The sequence below is a fragment of the Chrysemys picta genome, chromosome 1, assembly GCF_011386835.1.
Source record: "Chrysemys picta bellii isolate R12L10 chromosome 1, ASM1138683v2, whole genome shotgun sequence".
NCBI classification, from domain to species: Eukaryota; Metazoa; Chordata; order Testudines; family Emydidae; genus Chrysemys; species Chrysemys picta.
In genome coordinates this window covers 118,005,720-118,031,494 of record NC_088791.1, presented here as the reverse complement: position 1 = coordinate 118,031,494, position 25,775 = coordinate 118,005,720, and the positions used below count along the sequence as shown (strand labels likewise).

The 25,775-nt window shown below is 42.5% G+C and overlaps 1 long non-coding RNA gene across 3 annotated transcripts; it reads left to right on the top strand.

Moving 5' to 3' along the window:
- The first annotated feature begins 1,679 nt into the window (after positions 1–1,679).
- LOC135975751 (uncharacterized) lies at positions 1,680–25,382 on the top strand. 3 transcript variants are annotated; one of them, XR_010592771.1, is made up of 7 exons: positions 1,680–1,863; positions 1,971–2,045; positions 4,793–4,875; positions 4,959–5,064; positions 20,309–20,358; positions 22,079–22,243; positions 24,308–25,382. It is a non-coding gene; the product is annotated as an uncharacterized LOC135975751 (long non-coding RNA). The 3 variants fall into 3 exon arrangements; XR_010592770.1 differs by lacking the exons at positions 20,309–20,358; positions 22,079–22,243; positions 24,308–25,382 and adding an exon at positions 5,669–8,279 and having other exon boundaries at positions 4,962–5,064; XR_010592769.1 differs by lacking the exons at positions 20,309–20,358; positions 22,079–22,243; positions 24,308–25,382 and adding an exon at positions 5,669–8,279.
- Positions 25,383–25,775: the final 393 nt, after the last annotated feature.

The following is a 25,775-nucleotide window of genomic DNA, read 5'->3' as shown; positions in this document are numbered from 1 at the left end:
TAATCTAGTCCAACCCCCTGCTTAAAGGGGAACCAATCCCCAGACAGATTTTTACCCCAGTTCCCTAAATGGCCCCCTCAAGGATTGAACTCACCACCCTGGGTTTAACAGGCCAATGCTCAAACCACTGAGCTATCCCTCTCCCCTTATAATTAATGGAGATATCCCATCTCCTAGAAGTGGAAGGGACCTTGAAAGGTCATCAAGTCCAGCCTCCTGCCTTCACTAGCAGGACCAAGTACTGATTTTGCCCCAGATCCCCAAGTGGCCCCCTCAAGGATTGAACTCACAACCCTGGATTTAGCAGGCCAAAATACTTTATGATATGAAAACAATTGAGACACAACAAACATCAATCTCCACAATGCCGTTTGGAGAGTGTCACTATCTGCTAACTTCCTCCAAATCAATCCTTAAAACTGCTGACATGCCTCCAAAATACTGAGTAGCAGCCAGACATTTGTTGTGTTGTGACTGCTGCTCATTAAACTTAGAATAGTCTCATTATTACCTTGTGGTCCCTCCATCTGTTTATTGAACCCATCTGTTGTCTCTTACTTACATTGTAAACTCTCTGAGGTCAAGAACCAATAATTTGTTGTGTGCATACACCACCTAGGGTCCCCATTGCTAATTGGGCCTTTAGATACAAGCACAATACAAATAATACTGAAGAACTACCTGTTAAGCACACAAAGCTTGAGGACTATTGATAAAAAAAAAAAATCTAGACTGATAAGTTATTGCTATACAGAAGGGTTTAGGGCTTCGTGTTCAGGAAGGGAAACACAGAGCTCAAGAGATCAAGTGTATAAAAGCCTGATGTTAAACAAGAATTCTTTGCTGTTAATACTGTTATCGATCATTTCACTGTTAGAGAAGTACAGAAACAGGAATCTTATATTGCGTAGCAAGTGTGTAAAAGGGAGCACATTAAAACATGAAATTTTTAATATTAATCTGTTGAGGCTTGACTAGATAGTCCTTACTCAGGCAAAACTTACATTAATAGAGTTTTGTCTGAGTGAAAACTGTAAGAGTGGGCCCTTGATCTATGACTGAATAAACTAATTTTGAAAGAAAAGGTGTTGTAAGAAGCCTAGTGATGCCTGCTCATCTAGCAAGAAAGACAATATGGAAAAATTAGTCCAGCATTAGTGATATTTTACCACTTCTGCAGCAAAGATTGCAGGCTTAAAATAAGTTCATCATCTGGTCTTCAACATCCCATATGTTAACATCTGAGGAACCTTCCATTTTTTCTACTGTTTGGCACAAGATCTGTTTGCCTGGAGCTGGGCTGTGAATGTTGTGGGCCTAGATCTAGCTGGCATTAATGAGGAAAGGTTCTATTTATAACTACTGTGGGCAACACTTAATCAGTGAACATTTTGCTGCCCTGATCAGTCTTAAAATGACCTTTTCAGGAATATGCCTTTTCCCCTGTAATGAATTATGAGGCCTTGAGGTTTGTTAGACTGTTTCACTTCTCCCCCCCCCCACCCCCACTACTTCCCCAATTTGTTGGAATTAAACAGGGCAAAAGAATGAAAAGCATTAGTGACAACAGCTGCTAAATGAAAATCTGACTGATTTGAAGCAATAAGGAGGATTCATTCAGGTATTTATGAATTCATTCCACTGACTGCTAAATTTAAATTAAACCCAGCAGATTCTTGAGTGCCCTCAGCCTTCAGTTTAGTCTAATAGTTTCTCCTCAATCTCTAACCCCTGTGCCCATGTGTGTTATGGGAGATATTTTTTCCTACAAAGAATGAAATCAGAAGTTAGTGACCAAAGGCAGTCTTAAGATGCTTAAGGGGAAGCTTGCAGGACCCTGTGGCCATAAGGAGAAAATAGTAGGTTAGAATCTCAGGTTGGAGTCAATTCTGAAGTGTTTTTAATTTGTGTGTCTAACCCTTTTGCTTAATTCCCTATTCTCCTGTTCACTGTTCCTTGTGTGGAAGCAGCAAGGAGCAAGGCAGCTACAGCTGGAGATACTCCCGATTTGGAGCCAAGAAGTAGCTGCATGCTGAAAAGGAAAGGTGAATGTGGAGCAGAAGACTTGACACAGGCTGGAAGAGATTGTCTATTTGTTGGTGCTTTGTGTGGGGGAGAAGGGGTGGATTTGAGGGAACTAGAAAAATTAATTGGATAACATTCAAGATATGTGTGGGGGAAACCAAGAGACTGGTAGGGTAGTTGGAAGAGGGAAGATAGATTCAAAGAGAGGGAGGAGAGCTAAGAAGGGAATCTTAGAATTCCAGAGATAAATGTTTGTTCTTATAGTTTTAAGAACAATTCAGCAAATGCCCATCCCCTAGATGTCCTTAGGGGTTGAATTCGGAACTGTTAGGTTGATTTCTTTGTTGTATCAGTTGAAGTCCTTGTGCCTAGGAGTATTTGCACCCTTTATTTTTGCAAGTCCTAGTATAGTCATTCTCTATTACTCAAAATGTGTGTTTATTGGAATCCTCTGAGGGCTAGAGCCTATAGAGACTAGTGCTTTCCTCTTATCTTATGTTACAGTCTAAATAGAGCAGGCTATAAGATAGTAAGGCTAGTCTACACTAGAGTGGGAGGTGCAATTTCCAGCTCAGGTAACATAGTCTCACTAGCTCTGATTGAGCTAGGAGGCTAAAACTAGAAGTCTAGTCACAATGTGCAAGCAGCAGGAGGGATTAACTGCCCTAAATACAATCCCATCTGAAAGGTATGTACTCAGGGCAGACTTCCCCACCTGCTACTCACACCCCACAACTACATTTCTATTTTTAGCATGCTAGTGCTGATGGAGCTAGTGTGGGTATGTCTACTCAAGCTGGAAATTACACATCCAGCTCAAGTGTAGATAGACCCTTAGAGATGACTGGTGTACCAGAGCACTCCCGGTGATATCCTGCAATGCTGTCAGTTATAGGACTGACTCATTGTGTTTGTGCCCATTTTCTGTTTGTTTTAATCAAGCATATTAGTGAATGGGTTTAGAGCAAATGTGAATTTTGAGTTAATCAGTGTGCATATTCATACCAGAAACCTCATTCTAAGAGTTATACATACCTTGTCAGGGAACAGAAACAACATCATTGGACAAATAAGTCCCAGCATAACTGATCAATAATTTTCATTTGAATATTAAAAAAAATCCCTTCTTGGGACAGGTTTATCCTTTAAAAGCAAACCATGAACTGTAATATAGTTTTCCATCTGGACAAAGCAATGTTTGGTTGGTGTTCTACCATTTTGTTTAAAGAACAACATTTTGCATTAAATACTTATCACCTAGTATAACTGCAGTCGCACAGTTGTGCATTGACCTTCATTTCTTCAAATTTCACCCTTAAAGTAGTAGGTGCAGCAAAGGTATATAACATAGTTACACTGATATAATGAGCGCTATAGGACCTAATGAAATATCATTATGGCCCTTTGTGATATTAATCAACCACGGGGTTTCCAATTTGGTCCTTATGTAACCCACACACATCCTGGGTGTGCTGTGCTGTCCCCTCTAGTGGTACTGAGGCTACTTAGAGATATTAATGAGTCTACAGTCTTAGCAAAGAGCCATTGGGCTTTTAGCTCATGCAGTAGAGGTGCTTGCATTTAGCTCCAGAGGTCCCAGCTTCAATCCCACCTGCTGACCACTAGGGTCTGTCACTGTTACACTCGTATGTTTTGAAATCCCTTCCTATCAGAAATCACATGACCTATTTTTTGTAGCATGGTCAAACAGTGGCTGAATAATATGAGCCAGATGCTCTGCTTATACAAGTCTGTAAATCAGCATAGCCCCATGAAGTTAATGGCTCTTCCTCAGTCTGCACCAGACAAGGACCTGAGCCATATGTGTTGCAATGCATAGGCACAATGGAGGTTAAAGATGTAGTTTCAGCTTTAAATATGCAGTTCGTTTGGAGAGTTTAAGAGGAAACTTTGAATGAGTTAATTCTGTTGTTGGTAGAATAAATGACTAACTCTTGCCAAGACATCCTTGTAAAAACAGCTGTTGAAAACAAGTGGATCTTTCCTGCATATTTTTTAAATAACTAAAATAAACAATATTTAATCAACAAAGTAGCTTAATTTGAGAATATTGTGACTAAGCTGAAACAAGCTAAAGACTGAAGTCAATTTTTTTTAAAAAAAAAGATTGGTTCCAGAAGAATTAGAGAAATACCATATGGTGACGTGGGCAACTCAGCTCTCACTCTCTGTTTACCAAGTTAAATACTGTTTACAATGACAATATTCTGATCATAAATCCATGTTAAATATTGGCCAATAACTATACTTTGTACTTATCCAGGGCCTTTCATCTGATCATCTCAAAGCTCTTTACAAACACTAATTTATTTTCATAACACCATGGGAGGTAGCTAAGCGTTATTGCAGATAGCAGATCTTTGGGGCAGGATCAACTTCCTGGTATATATTTGTATGGTACTTAGCACAATGGTGCTGGAGCCTCTGGCACTACTAAAATATAAACAGTAAATATATCTAGTTCATAGATTAATGAATTGCTGTATGGAAACGAGATTTAGAAAAGATCAGTCATCAGTGTCAGAACTAAGAAGAGAACCCAGGAGTCCTGATTCCTAGTCCCTGCGTTTTACTTACTGCTTCCATTGGAACAAAAAAAATATGAAGTTCCTATTTCACTCAAATATAACTTGGGTCTTTCAGGGTTTAAAAAAAAGTTTGACCTGGTCTTTCTTTGGTCATAAAGTGGAATTAAAATCTAAGATACTTTCAATTTTACTCAGTTTTCTGCTCCATTCTTTTGCAGGCAACAGCAAACTCAGTGGTAGCAGTGTAAGTGAGGGCAGTATGTGACTTTATAGAGTTGTGCTATCTTGTGTATTTTTGAAGGTAAGCACCTTGAAGCAAAAGGTATGTTTTGTGCAGGGCTGAGAACTGTCAGTTTCAACAAATAAATATTTGTTCCTCATAAGCAGGTGCCAGATCCTTCAACCTTTATTCTCTTGAGCCAGGAATTCAGGATCAAACCATCCCTGTCCTCTTCCATCAGAGAAATAGTCAAAGCCAAAAGGTATGAAGGTCAGTGACTTATCTTATTCTGGAAAAACTGTTTGGCAATTAATTAATAAAGGCCTTTATTGTTTCATATGATTTATTCCGGTATACGCCACATTACTTGGATTTAAAAACTAACAATGTTGTCACTACAGCTTAGGCATTTGGCATGTAAACACTTTATGTAACTGGTTTTTCCAAAGTTATTTTGGTTAAAATTGAACATAATGAGAATGCAGCAGCTGTGGCAAAGACAGCGCCTATGTACACTGGAATAAACAAAAGAGCCCAGAGGTGTTTATTGAGCGTAAAACATAAATTGCACATCAACCATTATGTGAATAGTAACATGAAAGTAGTAGTTCTCCAATTTATCAGTAGGACTAGCAGATGGCCCAGGCTCAAGTTCATTAAAAGGCCTCATGTGAGATTCCAGATAAGGATTTCCCTTTGACTGAGTCTCTGCAGCACTGGTAAAATGAGGGCATAAAATAAGTGTGTGTGTGTGTGTGTAAGCATAGCCCCTCCCACAAGGTGTGGCTCAAGCCTCCTCCTTGGTGACTGCTGTTTGGAGTGGCTCTCCCCTATCTTTGCATAGGTTGCATCCTGGGCTCTTTTTTTGTGACAGCTGATGCTTCTACCCAAGGTGACTCCTCACTGGTGCCAGAGACCTAATGAGTGTGTTTTGGGGAAATGAATAATGCTACTATGGCTGGAAAGGAGAAGAAAACCTAGTACACGTGAAACAGTGAAGAGCATCAATACAAACCTCAGGAAAGAAATGACGCACCCCAAACCAACCTTATAACAAAGGGGAACTTTACTGGGAGCAGGAAAATAGGATCTGGGAAAGGAAAGGGTTAGGATAAATGAATAAGTAATAAAACTTACGAATCAACAAATTCCCTATCTCTTCATAACCACCAGCTCCTTCCCTGGAACCTCCCCAGGCAGATGGTATGCTAAGGTTGAGTCTGGATACATGAGTACGTAGCACTGTGAACATTGGCCAGTTTAAACAAAAGAAAAAGAAGTTCCCTTACTGTGTCTTCCTCTCCAGGCTTCCTGTGTCAAATCCTGTAGGGGTCTATGCTGAGAAATGGTGCCTCCAGGCTATGGTAGCCATTACTGTTGTTGTCATCCATAGGGTAGGACCCTATAGGGTTTGTCTACGTGGCAACTGGGAGCAAGCCTTCCAACCCGGGTAGACTGACTTGCACTAGCAGGGGGTCAAGCTAGCATGCTAAAAACAGTAGTGTGGATATTGAGCTGGATTATAGCTCAGGGTCTTGAGCCCACCTAGGCGCGAGAGCCTAAGCTGCAGCCTGAGGTGCAGCACCACACTGTTATATTTAGCATGCTAGCTTGAGTGCCACTTGTAGGAGTCTGTCCGCATGGGCTGCAAGGCTCGCTCCCAGCTGGAGTGTAGACATGCCCCAAGAAGCTCAGTCCAGAGTTCCAGAAGCCGGAAAATGCCAAGAAAGGGTTATGTAAGCAAAATCTGCACAATGCTGAGGTACTCCTAATTGTTCATGTCACATGGGCCAGGAAGTTTTATCTGACAGGCATAGAAACCAATGTGTTTACACTTTAATAGAGAGTCCCATTCAGTTACATCACACGAAGGCAGACTTTTTGGTGCCTTTCAGCTACTTTTGTGCTCCCCTAATCCTGGGCTGGCTACATGCTGGTCAGTCCCTCAGAGTCAATTAAAGCAGTTTAAGGCCAACCGCCCCAAGGAGTTCATCCAGCAGCCAGGAACCATGCAGGCATGGGGGGAGAAGCATAGGAATGCCACACCCACCTGCAGGGAAAAAGATGTGGGATGCTGGAAACTTCCAAAAGTCTGTCATCCAACTGGAGTAGACCCCCAGTAAAGAAACTAACCTTTACTGGCAAAACTATTAATAAGCCAGTAGAATTGCTGCAGAGCAGTTTAACCAGGGACTGTTGGATGCCGACTATGGCTATATCTACACTGATCTGCAGCACAGACTCCAGGGGTGAGACCAGCAGTGCACATCACAGTGCTGTGCTGTAACTCTCCTAGCATAGGCATAAACAAAAAGGTTCCTAGTTCTCACTAGCGTAGTCCTGCTCCAAGAGGACTATGTTAACACGAACTAGCAACCTTTTAGCTTGCATCCACAGCGTTCACACGGGGGGAGTTACAGCACAACGCTGTGGTGTGCACTGCTATTCACGCCCCCAGGGTCTGAACTGCAGGGCAGTATAGACAAGCCCTTAGTTCATCAGGAAGCTTTCTAGTTTTCAGGCTGTGCCCATTGGTTGTTTACTCCACCTCCTCCTTCAGTGTCTCTTCACTTCAGCCTCACACCTTCCTTCCCTCCCTCTTCTCCCCTTTCCCCATCACCCTCATGCCATTCCCTTCAGTGACCCTTCTCCCTTCCCTTTTAGCTAATCCCCTCCTCACTAAATCTCACCCAAAGGATTTAAAACAAACAAAAATTGTGGAACTAACATGGCATTCACTCTGCTTGCATGTTATACATACCCCTTTTCCCCAACTCTCTTTATTTAGAGACTAAGGGCTTTGGGGCAGGGACTGCCTCTTATTTGGTTTGTATGCCACCTAGCACAGCGAGACCCTGTTCTTAGCTGACCTCTAGGCATTACAATTGATAAAAATAATAAACTAATAAGTCATGTTGAACCTGTCTGTGACATGCCTAGGCAGATATATTAGATGGCAAAAAAGGTAAAAACACAAAATCAAAAACCATATGAACAGTCAGAGCACAGCAATTGATTGAAAATGTATTTTAAACAAAAATTCTAAAAACTATCACAAAAAGTTCTTTTCTCAGAAACTTCCCATCCAAAACATTATAAATTACGCCTGCTATTGAGCTGAAGTTCCAAGAACTTCAAATCAGTTTCACATCTTCCAGCAGCTAATGAAGATTGGCTGGGCGTAGACAAAACATTCTGCCGTTATCTCAGTGGACAGAAAAAACAAACAGAATTTTTTATTGCCTAATAATATCCCTACAAAACAATGTTTTTCTTTTTGGGGAAAAAAAAAAGACCGTGAGACTGTGGTACAGGAAATAGATCAAGTCATTTTGTCATTCCTATTTGAGATATGTGGGTAAAAAAATATCCCTAACACTGTATCCAAACAATTAAACTTGCTTTTCATGGATCATACAGCCAGCTGGGTATGTGCATTCCCAATAGCAACTAAACTTGATCTGCACCATTGTTGAAACGGCAGTATAAATAATAGAAGACTATGAACTTGGTTTCTCATCAGCATCTAAAGTAATTGTTAAAATACAGTAAATGGCTTATGCAAAAACCACTGGAATGAAATCACGCGGGGAGGGGGGGGACGAGGGGGGAGCGGTGCACGGGTTGGCCAGGAGGAGACAGGGCCATGCACCAATTCCCATCAACCATGGATGCTAACCTGAGGGTAGGGTTGGGAGTCCACTGCCCCAGACCCCCTAAAGCATTTTGCTTTGCTTTGCCTCCAGTGATGCAATGTCCTTCTATAATCCACTCCCATGATTAGTCTTTAAAGGCTCAATTTAAATCCTGTTTCAATGTGCCAATTCATTTATTTTCAAAGGGAGGTGTTCATGAACCTGTAACAGATAAAATGGGGGGGTGGAAATCATCAAAAGCACTTAAGCGCTCAAATCCCATTGACTTTCAGTGAGACTTCATCTTCAGTGCCTGACTTATTTTTGAAAATGGAATGTAGGCTCTTAAGTGACTTAGGCATTTTTGAAAATGTTACCTGTAGAACGCAGTTTTCAGATGGCCTGAGCCATATAGCTCCCCATTGAAGACATTAGGCCCAGATCCTGAAAGGTATATAGGCACCTAACTCCCTGGTTATAAGGCATCTAAATACCCTGAGGATTTGGGCCTTTGTGCTTAGTTTTCTCTATACATCAAGGAATGATATAACAATAGTGCTATTCTTTTCATTGGGATCACACAGTTACAAAGAACACATTTAATTAAAGAATGTCATGACATCATTCAGAATTATAACATGACCTCTGACAGACTATGGGCTCATAAACCCACAGTAAGACATTAAAACACGAGCTGAGTAAACACAAGTGGATCAGAGAGACAAAATATTATTGTAACAAGGTGCCCTCGCCTCTCACAAGCACCCTCTGGCCAAGTGTGTGTGCCTGCATTCTCTCTCTCACATACTTTGTGGTAGGTCTTTGGTGACTCAGTCAGACACCGTCTATGTGTGAAATAAAATCAAAGCTAACCCCATTCTGGGGTATAAGTTCAACAGGTGACCTATCGCGGCACACTTTATAAGGGCCCTCAATCGGCAGCCCTATCTCTTAGGCCATGCTGGACTGATTGAGGAGCAAGCTATCATAGTACCCTGGCTTGAATTGTCTCCGCCCCTTCTAGGCTCTCTCATATTGTCCCTGCTTTTTGAGCAGTCCCGGCCCTGCTCCAGAGCACATCCCCGCAGGGCTCCCTCCATGGAGACTCTTTACCTCTCTGGCCCACATTATTCAGCTTGGCCACTAAAAAAATAGTTTCCTTCTGGGGTGTATCAAAGTCCAGACCACTTTCACAGCGGCTGGTGGGGCGACGCAGGCCCAGGGACCCCATAGATAGCAGCCATCTACCATGTCCATTTAAATAAACTGTGTTGCTGCTACAATTCCCCAGGTCACTTCCCCATAGCTCCAGTACCTTCTTCATCCTTACCTCAGGGCCCGTGTCCTGGTGGAGTCCCAGCCCAGGGAACCCACTCTCCTCCAGCTCTAGCAAGAAACTTCACATGTTCTGGCCTTGCAACTTTTCTTATACAAGCCTGCTGGGCTAGGGTTACCATACATCCATTTTTTCCCGGACATGTCCGGCTTTTTGGTAATCAAACCCCCATCCAGGGGGAATTGCAAAAAAGCCAAACATGTCCGGGAAAAATACTGCTGGCCAGGCACTTCCCCGCCCGCGGCTGCTGTGCTCCCTACCTTGACTCTTCTGCTCTGTTTAAAGCCGAGCTGCCCGAGCGCTACCGGCTTCGGGCAGCCCCCATGCTTCCGGACCCTGAGCCGCTAGCCGGGCACTTCCCTTCCCGGGCTCCGGGGTCACAGGGTCCAGAGGCACAGGGGCTGCCCGAAGCCGGTAGCACTCGGGCAGCTCGGTGTTTACAGAGCCCAGGAGTTCAGGGAGCACAGCAGCCGCCGGAGCCCAGGAGGGGAAGTGCCTGGCTGGGGGCGCAGGGTCCGGAGGCATGGGGGTTGCCCGAAGCCCGAGTGCTACCGGCTTCACGGTTTGCCGGGCAGCCTCCAGACCCTGCGCCCCCGGCTGGGCGCTTCCCCTCCCGGGCTCCAGCTGCGCTGGGGAAGCGCCGGCCGGGGGCGCAGGGTCTGGGGGCTGCCCAGCAAACCATGAAGCCGGTAGCGCTTGGGCAGCCCTTTTCGCGTGGCTGGGAGGGAGAAGGGGGAATGCGGGGTGCTCAGGGGAGGGGGCGGAGTTAGGGCGGGGACTTTGGGGAAGGGGCGGAGTTGGGAGGGGGCCGGGGATGGAAAAGGGGCAGGGCCCCGTGGAGTGTCCTCTTTTTTTATTTTTTTAAATATGGTAACCCTATGCTGGGCCCTGATTGGCTGCTTCCCACACCGCTGCTCTAGGCAGCTTGGAGGACCTCTCTTCTGCCCTTTTCTGAGGCAGGGTTCTGCAGGGCCACAGGGCCTCCAGCAGGGGGCCTCGGGGCTTAGTCCACCTCATCACAATTATATTTGTTAATTCTATCTTTAAATATCAGATAATAAAAGTGTGGACCTTTCTAAATTTTCTTAAGAGTTAATGGCTCTCCAAACCATTTAGACATGCACAAGACAACAATATTTCTGCTTCTTCCAACAATGCCCTTTCTCCCAGGCAGCTGTTGAGACAAATCTATCTTACATACCTATTCAGCCCCCATTACTGTAGTATCAGAGAGTCTCACTCTTCAGTGTATTTGTATCACTTCTGTGAAGTAGGGCATTACTATTTTCCCCATTTGACGGATGGGAAACTGAGTCAGAGAAGGATGTACCCATGGTCACACAGAAACAGGGAATTGTGGTGAAGCAGGGAACTGAGCCTAGGTCTCTCAAGATGCAGGCCAATGCCCTAATCCCTGCACCATCCTTCCTTTCTTCTACTGAGCCTACTACACCACAAATGTAGGGCTGGGAGATATAGGCAGCATTAAAGCCTCTTTGAGTGGGATGGTTATTAACAGAAATGAACAACAGAGAAAGCATAGCGTAGCCCCACTCAGAAAAAATATGTATCATGTTTCCTTAGACCATTTTACTTACTGCTTCTTTGTTATTGTGTCGATTACCATAGCTAGATGCTGTATGTTTATGTTTGTACTTGTAGTTGACACTGCTGCTGGTCCAAGCACAGCAAACTGCATTTTTCTTTTTTAAACTTCCTGTGTGTGTGGGCTTGTCCTTGTCACAATGGTCTCCTCTTTCTTCTCACTCCACTATCCCTCATTGTGTCCCTGGGGATGGGGCCACTACTTGATAGCTATTCACCCCCTCCTTCCAAGTCCTTTCCCAAGAATTCCATAGAACATGCTTGCTCACTCGCTCTATTGGTGGTCTCCCATCTTCTTTGTGCAGCTCCAGTTCTGCAGTGTATCTGGAGGGCTTTTAGTAGGGCTGCAGAGGTCCCCTATGTGTGTAACTCAGTGGGAACCTGGGAGATGTGTTAGCGTGTGTCTGCTAAATTAATCATGCCTGTGGCTCCTATTTGTGTGTGTGTGTGTGGGCGCTGGGGACAGGAGTGGCACCAGGGTTTTTGGCGCCCTAGGCGGGGGTCCTTCCGCACTCCCGGTCATCGTTGGCAATTCTGCGGCGGGGGGGGTCCTTCCGTGCTCCCAGTCTTTGGGGCACTTCGGCGTCGGGTCCCGGTGCAAGTGAAGGACCCGCAGCGTGGAAGGAGCCCCCACTGCCGAATTGCCGCCAAAGGCGGCAAAATGCCACCCCCCCTCCAAATCCTGGTGCCCTAGGCGACCGCCTAGGTCACCTAAATGGAAGCGCTGGCCCTGGTTGGGGAGGTGAAAGACTGGTTTGCTATGGGGTAAGTCCTTCTGGAAGTGCAAAGATTCAGTCTTTGATTTCCAGGCACTCTTCTTGCTGGGGCAGAAACAAAGAAGCCAAGGACAAAGAAGTAACAAGCTGCAGCTATAAAGAGTAGTAGGACATTTGGTTACCTCATTTCTGTGCATAGTTCTGCTCAGAATACGGAATTTATCTGGACACTAATGTGCTCATCAGCAAGATACTACATGGTACCAGAAGTAGAAAGTACAGTGTACTGGATGAGAGAGGTAACATTGTAATGGTTGCTACAGAGCTTGCGCAACTACAAGTAACTTCTCTACCAGCCCTGAGAACCAGGGGAAATGCTGAATATGCCTGGAAAATGTTCAAACAGCAATTCGAACTGTATATGAAAGCCACATGGGCAAATAATCTTTTGCTCATTCTCCAGTTTACTCTGCTCCTAATAGCAGCAGGCACAGAAGCCCTAGATGTCTACAATACATTCCATAAGGGTGATGGAGGGGAAAGAGAGGAAAGCTTTACAGAAATAATGAAAATGTTTGAGGATTATTGTGTCCCTAGAAAAAATGTTACTTATGAAAAATACACATTCATGGGAACACAGAGTGAAGGGGAAAGAGAGGACTTTGTCACGGACTTAAAACTAAAAAGGCAGTCCTGCAAATATGGAATACTAGAAGACTCTCTCATTAAAGACCAGAATATCCTGGGATGTAAAAATCAAAAAAGACCAAGAACAGTTATTAAGGGAGATAGATCTGACACCAGAAGGGCAATATGTATATAACAAGCAGCAGAACAAACAGGAAAACATAATCCTAACTTTGGAAAACACAATCCTAACTATACATATACAATGATGGGGTCTAAATTAGCTGTTACCACTCAAGAAAGAGATCTTGGAGTCATTGTGGATAGTTCTCTGAAATCATCCACTCAATGTGCAGCGGCAGTCAAAAAAGCAAACCCAGAATGTTGGGAATCATCAAGAAAGGGATAGATAATAAGACAGCAAATATCATATTGCCTCTATATAAATGCCCATACCTTGAATACAGCGTGCAGATGTGGTCGCCCCATCTCAAAAAAGATATATTGGAATTGGAAAAGATTCAGAAAAGGGCAACAAAAATGATTAGGAGTATAGAACGGCTTCCGTATGAGGAGAGATTAATAAAACTGGGACTTTTCAGCTTGGAAAAGAGGCGACTAAGGAGGGACATGATAGAGGTCTATAAAATCATGAGTGCTATAGAGAAAGTAAATAAGGAAGTGTTATTTACTCCTTCTCATAATACAAGAACAAGAGGCCAACAAATGAAATTAATAGGTAGCAAACACAAGAAAGTATTTTTTCACGCAATGCACTGTCAACCTCTGGAATTCCTTGCCAGAGGGTGTTGTGAGAGCCAATACTATAACAGGGTTCAAAAGGGAGCTAGCTCGATTCATGGAAGATAGGTCCATCAATGGCTATTAGCCAGGATGCGCAGGAATGGTGTCGCTAGCCTGTTTGCCAGAAGCTGGGATTGGGTGATAGGGCATGGATCACTTGATGATAACCTGTCTGTTCATTCCCTTTGGGGCACCTGCCATTGGCCACTGTCAGAGGACAGGATACTGGGCTTGATGGACCTTTGGTCTGACCCAGTATGGCCGTTCTTATGTTCTATGTTCTAACACAAATAAAAAGCCTAGATAAAGGCACAGAGTACATGACTCTGAGTACTATAGCTGCACCATCAATGGAAAAGTTCACAGAAATTAAATTGTCCGAGGACAGAAACATGGAAAAACAGGACACCATGCCAGTGATCTGGCAACCAGCAAGAGTATAGGAAATGCCCAATGTGACGCTGTATGGAATCTGGGGGACACTTGAGGATATTATGAATATCAATATTGTAAAATTGTAATGAGTTATGCCAAATAGGCCATGTAAGATATCTGCAAAAATATTATAATTTGCCAGATATGATAATCTCATGTATGTGTTTGTATTACCTTTGTATTATGCATTATAGATATGTATGTATGTATGTATGTATGTATTTGAAACTTGTTCTATGCTTCTGGGTGACACCCCCAGACAGTTTGGCATCAGCACTGCCTAGCCTGCTTGATGGCCCATTAAGGACCATCAGCTAGACAAATGACCCATTGAGAGAAGGCAGATACACCTTTTGACTCAGCTAGGCATGCAGGGGCATGCCTATGCACAGAACTCTAAGGCTTTCAAGCCATGTGCTTGGCAGCTTGTGTTTGAAAAAAAGGAAGCACATGCCATATGGCAAAAGACTATAAAAGGCAGCTGCATCTTCTCCATTTTGTCTTCAATCCTGCTTCTTACCTCTGGCGGAACTTTGCTACAACTGAAGCTCTGATCAAAGGACTAAATGACCCATCCAAGCTGTGGATGTGTTCCAGAGAGACTTTCAAGCCAGCAAACTCACCAATTCTGCTAGGAACCTGATATATGGACTTTGAAGTCTTTGTATGTATGTGACTGTTTTACCATTTAACATCTCTCTTCTTGTTCTTTCTTTTTTCTTTATAATAAACCTTTAGTTTTAGACACTAACGGATTGGGTGGCAGCATGGTATTTTCAGTGAGATCCAAACCTATACTGATCTGGTAACGTGGCTGACCCTTTGGGGCCAGAAGAACATTTTGTATATGTGAGCAGAGTTTTTTAAATAACTTCTCACTGTACTGGACCCAGGTGCTGATTGGGAGCCAGAGAACTGGAATGCAATAAAGGGGGCTGTGTGATTTTTTGCTTCTTGATAACCTGTGTGGGGGATCAGATGTACAGTTTCTGACTGGTTGAGGAGTTTAACTTCAATGTTACCCACCATTCTTGGGAGAGCTACTCTCCCTTTTGCAGGCTTGGCATTTCCAGTGAGGGCTGCCCCGGGCACCACCGGTCACACCCAGCATTCAGGCAAATATGTAGAAACTGTAATAAACCCAACCATTATGCTAAAATGTGCAGAGAAAGCAAAAAAAATGCATGTATTAAGTGCAGAAAGGAATTCCTCCGGTGAAAAGAAATAGCTGTTCTTAAGCATAATAATGGAGGTGGCTGAAAACTCAAAAGATGGGCTAATTAAAATGGGAGATATGTGACATACAAGACAGACACAGGGGCACAAGTGAAACTGAAATAGAGTGATGTAACTGAACAGAAACTGAAAAAGAGAGATATAAGGAGCATATAAAAGTGCCCATGAAGGACTATAATGGAGGAATAATTGCAGTGTTGGGAGAACACACACTGACACTTAAATACAAAGGGAAAATGATAAAACAAAAGTTTGTGATGGTACACAGAAGCAAGCAACCAGTCTTGTGCCTACAGACATGTGAGGTGCTTGGTCTTGTTAAGAGGATGTATGCCATGGAGAGACAGAAAGACAACACAGAACAAGATAAGAAAGTATTAACATCACATGAAGACATATTCACAAGATGTCTCCCAGAAACATAGAAGATACAGTTAAAAGAAGATACAGAACCTGTGGTGTATGTGACAAAAGAAGTTCCACGAGCCTTAAGAAAGAGGCTAGAAGAGCTGAAAAATATGACCGCAAATGGTATCATTCGGAGAACAGACGAACCAACAGATTGGCTTCACTCCTTATTAATCTTAGAGAAAAAAAGAAGGGGGACAATAGATGTGTATGGACCCTAAGGAGCTAGAGAAAAACAAAAAACAGAACACTGCCACTTGCCTGCAAGAAAAGAACTGTTGTCTGAAATGTAAGGAGCCAAATTATTCAACAAATTAGATGCATCGATTGGATTTTGGCAGATCCCCTTGAACAGTGAGACCTCCAAGATCTGCACTTTCAAAACACCATTTGGCAGATACGTGCTTCCTTAGACAGCCTTTTGGAATATGTTGAGCTCCAGAAATTTCACTGTACAAGCCAGATGCTAGGGGGACTAGGAGGTGTGAAAGTGTACTTTGATGACATCATAATTTGGGGCAGTGCTGTTATTGAAAATCAGGAGCAACTGAGGAAAGTACTGGAAATTGTGAGAGCTAATAACCTTAAACTGAATAAGGCCAAATATAATTTTCAAACAATGGAAATTGCATACTTGGGAGAGAGAATGACCTCCAAGGAAATCTTGCACAATGAATCAAAGATTCAAGCAATACTGAACATGCCAAGACCTGAAGATAAAAAGGGAATTCAAAGGCTGCTAGTCAAGTTGAATTACATCAGCAAATTCAGACCTAACTATATACCATTTGCACACCTCACTTAAGACATCTCCTCCATGAGGTCACTGAATGGGCATGGATGCTGGAGCATAAAAGAGAGTTCAGTGACTTCAAGGACATTCTGACATCATCTTCAGTGCTGCTATTTTTTTTTGACCAACATTGCCAGTCTCATATGCATCTAGGGCTAGGATAGCTGCAGAGATGCTGTATGCACAAATTGAAAATGAGATCAAGGTCTGGCATATGGATATACAATTTTTATGACTTTCTCTATGGTCATAGCTTCAAAGCAGAACACAAATCACGGATTGCAATACAAAGAAAGGGACTTGGAGAAGCACCACACAGGACACAGAAACTACTTTTGAAAATACAGAAGTATTACATGACCCTGGAGTTCCAACCTGGATGCCACTTAGTAAAGGCCGACATACTCTCAAGACCATATGCTTCATCTAACAATACACAGCCTGATGATCTGGAACAAGCAGTAAACATACATGTGAGCATGATAATGTCACATGTTGTATATCTCTAGGCATATGGGACGAATTGGAGACAGAAACAGCTAAAGATGAAATGCTGCAAGCACTGATACAAGTGATAGGTAAAGGGGGGGGGAGGAATCAACACTTCCCATCAGCTTATTCCCATTATAAAAATGAACTTTCAGTGATCTTAGGAGTGCTCTTGAAGGGAACACAGATCATGGTTCCCACAGTGATAAAAAGGAAAATATTGAAACAAATATATGCAGAGCACCTGGAAATGACCACATCAAAAAGAAGAGCTGGAGAATTTGTATTCTGGCAACTGATGAATAGTGACATCAAAGAAATGATGAGCAAGTATGGAAGATGTCAGAAGTACAGATTCCCAGCAGAAAGAACCAATGAGACCACATGAACAGTTTGCAATTCCATGGGACAAAGTCAGAACTGAGATGTTCAGTCTGGGAAGACACAATCACCTGATTAGAGTGGACGACTTTACCAATTTCCCAGAAGTAGGAGGGGACAGGGAGGAAAAGACTGGGAAAATACAATCAAACCAAATATTACAATAAAAAAAAGCAAGACTTATTTCACAGATTAAAATATATATATATATATATGGTGAGAATATGGTAAGATGGACAATGAGTAGTCAAAGTCAGAGAAGACTTGCCTGGCTCACCTTCAGTGATCAGAGAGGAAGGTAAAATCTAAGCATCTGCTCAAGATACCCTGACAACTTGGCCATGAGATGTGATAGCAGATATACAAGTTGAAAAAAATTCACAAACTGACCCTGTTATTGACCAGGAGACTGAACAGTCTGTACCAGACAAGGATTTGACTAAAGAGGGTTTGCAATACAGCCGATCAGGAAGATTGCTGAAATGCCCTAAGAGATTGATCAAGACACATTAAGGTGGTGTTTAAGAAACTTGAAGAGTTAAGTCAGTTTTTGTATTTTTAATAGTTTGATAGTTTAATTTAATAGCATTTTAGTTCAGTCAAAAAATTTATAAAAGGGAAGATGTGCTATGGAATAAGTCCTCCCATACACGTAGAGATGCCATGCTTCCTATACACTCTAAATCCAGTCTTTGGTTTCTGGGAACACTTCCATCCTGCTGGGGCAGAAACAAAGAAGCCCAGGACAGGGCAATTGCAGGCTGCAGCTACACTGAGTAGGATGTTTTATTACTGTACCTCATTTCTGCACATAGTTCTGGTCATAATACAGAGTTTATCATGACTGTGTGTGCTCATCATTAAGATATTACAACTGGTATCTCTGAGCCCTTTTGACAGTGTCAGATGTGTGATCAGGCCCTTGACCATCTCTGTGTTGCCTCCTTTCCCCCCCCACTCACCTGGGTTCACAGAACCCTAAGGAGTCAGTTATCGGGGGGGAGGCACAAACCCCTCATTTAGTCATTTTTAGCAGCATGGGATTTTGGATTTTTTTTGGCTTTCGTGTTTTAAAGCCTTAGGGTGGAGCACCTTAAATAAGGTGCGTGAAAGCAAAAGTTCTGTGTGCATCAAATTATTTGGCAAGCCTTCCCAATTGCTGTAAATGTGATTCTGTTTCCATTGATCCATTTATATAACACACACTTTTAAGTTGTTTAATTTCCTGCTTGTTCAGCTCTGGCTTTAATGCAGGGATATAGACATCTAATGAGAGCATACTTCGAACAAACCCAAGACAGCAACCTTTCTGGTAACTCTGTGGGAACAAAACACCCAAATGATACTTATCGGGATACCAGAGAAATGGGTTACTCGTGCACATTTTGGTAGCATCTGTGCACCAAGGCCATGCATATGGTTTCATTTGCAATGTAGCTTTAGTCAGCCAGCAGTTTCACCTGTGGACAGAGTTCTGTGGGAGCATGAATGAATTAAAGCTAGAGTATAACATTCCCCTGCAATGATTGTGTGGGTGGGTGGAGAGCAGAGCTGTATTTTTCTCTCTCCAGTATTTCTAAGATACTTAAGTGTGCAGTGGCTGAGTGGAGGTTCCCCACTTCATTCCGCCTGCACACAGGAGATGCAAGCTGAATAGCTCAGACAGCTGAGTAGAAGCACACCCAGCAGGGACGGTTTTATAAACAAGCAACATATGCTTCCCTCGGAGCCTTGTGGAGGACACCAGTGGGTGTTCAGGCCCTCACAAAACATTTTTAATGCAATAGAACATGATGATGACCTTTCTGTAGGGAATTTAAAAAAATCATCCTATAAAACATGATAGAAAATTACATCCCTGCAATAGACCTCTATAGAAAGATCATTCACGATTAAATTCTATAGTTTTTAAAGAATAATTTCTGTTGGAATCCAATAAATTTATATAGAATCCTATTGGTTTAATTCCTATTCAGTTCTATAGGACTTTGCCATAAAGGGGTGAGGAGGATCTGGCTCTACCCCCCTGGAGCTGATCCCACCCCTTTGAGCTGGCAGAGTTCCACCTGGTATGCTACCCACCATCCACCCCATACCCAGGGAATGCTAGTTGCAGCATTCTACCAGTATACACAAAGGGCAGGGGGGAGAAAAAGTCTCCCATCGCCTTCTTTCCCCCACCGTACTCTAATAATGTCAAGCCTGAATTTACTCAAAATGGTTTCAAAAAGACAATTGTCATGGAAATTATTTAATAGAGGGGACCATTGGGATCATCTAGTTTGACCTTCTGCATAACACAGGCCATGGAATGTCATGCAGTAATTTCTATACCAAGCCTCTCTAAGCAGTGTTTTACTGAGCATTTTATTGCCAGAGCGTTTCATGAGATAGCTGGAAACAAAGAACAAACATTAAAGGAATATTTACACCAGAAATGATCACAGCAGCGTTGGGTCTTCACATTGCAGGGCTGTAGCTAACAGCCACAAGAGAGCCCTTCATAGAGATGGGCCTGACCTGAAAAATTCTGATCTGGATATCACAAGTCTCCAAGTTCGGGATGCTTTGGATCAAGAATTTCAGTTCAGCGTATTCAAGAGATGGGAGTCAGCTGCAAAACTAAGACCCTGGTTTGGATATTGAACCTTTTCAAGGGGTTCAGGTTTAGCCCCCTTTCTAATATCTAAAAATGATCTGTACTTCCCACCTTAGGCAAACTGAGTTGGGCAAGAGAGGGATTTTCACAAATACATTAAAAAAAATCCAATCTTTATCTCTAATTCATGTTCTGGATAAGTAAGTTAAATTATTTAAGGATCTCAGTGTAGCTCTTCAGTATGGAAATTGTGTGTGTTCAAGTAATAGGTATTTGTTTTTCATTGAATGCTTATCTTGTTCAAAATGATGGATTTGTGCAAAGGGCAGCTGCAATGGCTGCTGGATGGGTTTTCTGCCCTTAACTCATTTCTGTCTAACTTCCGCAACTTTAATTATGATTAACTATGTGATTTATGCCTTACTTAAGTACATAAATCTCTTCTGACAGTTTCACGATCAGCTGCAGGATCAAGAAGGAACCTCATCTGTTGGCTTATTGTGAGTAAAATAAATCATGAATGGTCTAAAGGTTTGATTTAAAATAGTGGGAGCCAACTCATGCTGGGCAGAAACATAAAAACTCCACAATGTTTTAAAAGGTAGCTGGTTATTTCAAAACAAAAATCAAATGAAAGGGTTTACAAAACAAAAGGACCCTGGTAACTGACATCATGTAACAGCTCGACATGTTCAGATACCATGCTACTGTTTGGATTCCAGTACAAATGAAACAGAATAGTTTGATTCTTGATGTATAATGAGTTGGAGAGGGGGAATGAAAAATACTGTACTTTATACGTCTTTGTGCAGTACATAAGATGGTTAATGGCATCATGTGAAAATTAACAGGCACATACAATTTTGGAAAGATGGTCCCCCAGAATGCAGAAAACAGTGGAGCATAAAGATAGCTAGAAAAGAATTATTGTCTTGTTTAGGACAATATCCTGAAACACAAGAGATCTGGGTTCAACTCTTGGCTCTGCCACAGACATCCTGTGCACATTAGAAAGATACTTACATGCTGATTTAGTATGATTACAGAGTGATCACATATAAGAAATGCATAGGGAAATAGAATGTGCGAGTGAGGCTAGATCAAAGGAAGAATGGTTCAGGTCTGAAGGCTACTACAGACAGCTTTAAATAAGGCATGAAACAGAGACAGAGATGAAGGCTGAGTGAGCAGTGTGAATCTGGTGGGGTAATAGCAAATGATGGAGGATTATATGGAACTGTTATCTGTAAACTGAGTAAGGAACTGGCTGGATTGATTCACTTTTCATTTCCAGATATTTTACACTTTTATTTTTTGCAGGCTGCACTAAAACACACTTTCAGCCTTAAATCTTCTCACGAAGTTGTTGTCTGGGAATATTATACACAGTGGAAACTACTATCATATGTCAAGTATCAGAGGGGTAGCCGTGTTAGTCTGGATCTGTAAAAAGCAAACTACAGAAGCAGTTTCTCCTCCCTTGGTGTTCACACCTCAACTGCTAGCAGAGCACCTCACCCTCCCTGATTGAACTAACCTTGTTATCTCCATATTGATTTATACCTGCCTCTGGAGATTTCCATTACTTGCATTTGAAGAAGTGAGGTTCTTACCCCCGAAAGCTTATGCTCCCAATACTTCTGTTAGTCTTAAAGGTGCCACAGGACCCTCTGTTGCTTTTTAGAGAGTCCTGTGGCACCTTTAAGACTAACAGATGTATTGGAGCATAATCTTTCATGGGTAATGCATCTGACGAAGTGGGTATTCACCGACGAAAGCTTATGCTCCAATACATCTGTTAGTCTTAGAGCCACAGGACTCTCTGTTGCTATTTACTATCGTATGCATGCTCTCAGAAAGTAATCTGACTGCACTAGATAGGCACCATTATGTGAGCTACATTATGATTTCTTGCAATTTTTAATGGGAGCTTAACTTGAAATCTAGTCAATTTCCAGATCGTGGCATCCAGCTTCATACTCTGCCCAATGCCAGCTTTGACCACCGTGGATGCACTGAGAATCCTCTGAAGGGGTACAGTTCATTAAAAGAAATGTTACATAGTTTCTTGCCAGGAGTGGTAGAATTACTGCTTCAGTGATTTTCAGCTCCAGGAGAAATGTGAAGCCTTGCAATCCAGGATTAACAATGTAGATGGCAGGACTGTAGCATCAGGCCCTCATGTTTGAAACAAAATCTAATCTATATATGAGTTTACAGAAATGATCCTGAGAGGACGAAGCATGATATTGTGGGGCTCAAGAGACCTCAATTCTTGACTCTGCCACAGACTTCCTTCTTTGTGACCTTCGGCCCTCAATGTTTCTGCCTCCGTTCCCCCTCTGTAGGATGGGGGATGAAGATGACAGGACTTCTTCTCTGAGGGTAGGCAAGATAGATTTGTTAATTGCAACCACAAGTTATTGGGCTAAATTCCACTGCAGGAGCAAGTGGTAACATTCTACGATAGGAGGGCAGATTGGCACCATTAAAAAATCACCCAATCTATCTTGATATTCTATGAATTACTACAAGTGAAGTTAGGCTTGAATTTGAAGTAACAACAACTGCACGGCTCTATTTGTGGATGACCAAGCTTTAAGTGACTGAAAACACTGTCCCAAAGTTGGCAGTGAAGCTAGAATTTCAAGTAGAATCCATAGCTGGCTCAGTTTTGCTCTGATAACTGTGTACAGCAAAAGATATTTAATACCACTGACCCATAACTACAGTAGTTCAGGCTGTATACATTTTTATTTGTTTTATTGATACCTGCGGCAGCTGGTATATATTTACAGAGTATTACTTCAAACTTTGTGGCGCCCTAAGATTTATATTGCTTTGCACTGAGTTATGTCAGGTTAACCTCTTGAAACATAACTGCATGTGGAGCAATGTGCAAATACCATTGTATTGAAGTTTTTAAAGGGATACCTTTTAAACAAAAAAGCTACCTCTGGGAAATCTTACAAGATATTACCTGCTGAGTAGGTTACTTGCAATTAGCAAACTGACGTAACCCACACCGATATAGCATGAATATAAATTCCTCGAGTAATGCATGTTCTTAGCCAGGACACAGGGGCCTGAGGGGTTCTAAGTGCAGCTGTGTGGAACTCGGTGCTTGTACATACATTACCAGGGTTCATGCAAATATTTTCTTTGTTCTATATTCACCTAGGTTCACCTATGGGCTTCTCTGTAAGGCACAGAGAGCTTGTATTTAACAATGACATTTTTATTTAAACATGATAGAATACAGTAACCACAGCCTGTCACAAGCTGGAGTCTACAGTCCCTGCAGTCCAGAGACCCAGCTTCCAAAATGGAAGATGATCTTTTGTCTCTGCAGCCACACCCCTCACTAATACACAAGTCACATCCTGAGCATTGCTTTGAGATGCCAATTAATATGATCTGAAACACTGAAATTGAAACTCGTTGCTATAAGATGTCATTGAGGTCAACAGTTAAATAAGACGCACAAAAGGATTAGACATTTATATGAATATTGAGAGCATCCACAGTTACATTAGAAGCATACGATTTTTTAGGGAGATATAAACACTCATGGTTCAGGGGTTTTTGCAACTTTCTCTGAAGCAACTGGTACTTGCCATTGTCAGGATATTGGACTACAGTATCTAGACCACTAGTTTAAGCCAACATGTAATTCCTGCATTAAATATTATGTTGTTGTTTTTTGCTGGTTTCCCATCAAACTCTAAACTGATCTAGGTTGGATCAAAACTATCCACATTCACTTGCAAGTCATCCATAGAGATTAGACTGTGAAATTTTAACAGTCATTTTAAGAGTGAGAAAAAAAGTTGTGCTGGAATTACGTCAACTTTTTTGGCAAATACATTTGCCAAAACAAACAATTTTTGTGGATGTATTAGGAATAGGTTACAAATCAAGTCTGAATCCTCACTGCAAGTCCAGTGAAAGTGACCTTTCCAATGACATATATGGTGCAACTTTTCCTACATGATTTAGTGCTAAAAGTTGAAGTCCAACCTTCATTACATACTGTATATGCAAACGTACATCCTGAAATCCAAAATTATTTTCTAAGATATAATTTGCACCATTTGCTGTAAATCAGTGTAATACATTATACAATAAATTTCCTATGCACATTACTGAAATCTAACACGTTAGGCATCCTTTAAAAGCTGTTCTGATACCAATATATTTTCATCTTCCTCTCAAGCAAAAGCTATATTATCTTTTGTTGAAAGCTGAATACCACATACTTGACTGATGACTGGGGAGAAATTTGTCTATGTACAGGTTATAAATTCTGTTTAATATTGGGGAATCTCTGTGCAGCTACGTTTACACTGCAAACTCCATTTTTATTATGGGGCACGTTTGCCTTCTGTGTTATCTTTTGCCTCCATATTAACCTAAAACCCACAGGAGAAATTCTTGCACTTGGCACAGGGCTAATAATGGAGTGTCATTAAACCATGATCATCCATTCGAATGGAGCTGCCTTGGATAAAAAGATAGCTACCATCCAGGACAAACCAGTTTTCAAGTGTGAACTCCAGGAGGGAAGTAACTAAGCAATGGATCACCTGATGGGCATCATCTGACAAGGGGACTGGAGGTTATAAAAGAAAGGGTCTCTTACCAGCCATTATAGAGAGGGAGAAGAGACTAGAAGCAGAAAGCTGGTTGCAGAACTGAGAGGAGACTCCATGTGCAGGAGTGAAGTGGTAGAGGCAGGATCCTGGACTTCTTACAGTACTCTGACCAAAGCCCAAAGAACACTCAAGAGTGGTGAGGAAACTGAGCAGGGAAATGTATACGGGCATTTTATGGTTTTGTCTACATCTGTATGTTTCTCGTGTTAGCTAAAGTAGAGAGTGATTGTATTAGAAACCTTAGCAAAGTCTGTGTCTTGTGTGTTTCAACTATGTTGTGTCCCTGGAGAGTTAAACAGAGGGTTTACAAGGCTGGAGCTCTGGGCAGGCCCACTGACGGGGGAAGGGAGGGCAAAGAGGGCAATCGCCTGGGTGGGCTGCAGGGCTCCTAGGCACGTGGGGGTGGTACCAGCGGTGGTGAAGGCAGCTAGACAGGCATGTGGAAGCCCTAGCCGTGCCAGAAGAGCGCACCCAGCAGCACATCCAGCAGCTTGCTGGGCACCAGCCAGCGCAGGCCCAGCACCGCTCAAATGTCAGGCGGACCGCGTCCGCGTGGGTGCAGCTTGTGCGTGCGTGTACCAGCCACTGCACGAGGTCCAGCTCCGCACCCACGTTGCAACGCTACGCCAGGCCAGCAGCAGCGTGGGGCCCGGCTCCAGCTCGCCGTGCACGATGTGCAGGGGCAGTGGCTCCCCACTCCCTTGCTGTGCACATATCCACCACACACACCACACCCTGCTGTATTTGGTGCCGTTTTCATATATATATATTAATCTTTTAAATGTTTTATTATTGTATATTTTGACTTTGTTGTTCATATTCAGTTACATCTTGTACATCAGTTTTTTCCTTGTCTTTAGATTAAACACCTGATCGTGATTCATGTGTAATTAGCCTACTTGATACTTTAAGTGTTTTCTTACTTTGTGCTTCTTTAAATGTTTTATATTATTATTTAGTTTAATAGAATCATAGAAGATTAGGGTTGGAAGATCCCTCAGGAGGTCATCTAGTACAACCCCCTGTTCAAAGCAGGACCAACTAAATCATCCCAGCCAGGGCTTTGTCAAGCTGGGCTTTAAAAACCTCTAAGGATGGAGATTCCACCACTTCCCTAGGTAACCCATTCCAGTGCTTCACCACCCCCCTAGTGAAATAGTTTTTCCTAATATCCAACCTAAACCTCCCCCACTGCAACTTTTGAGACCATTGCTCTGTGTTCTGTCATCTGCCACCACTGAGAACAGCCTAACTCCATCCTC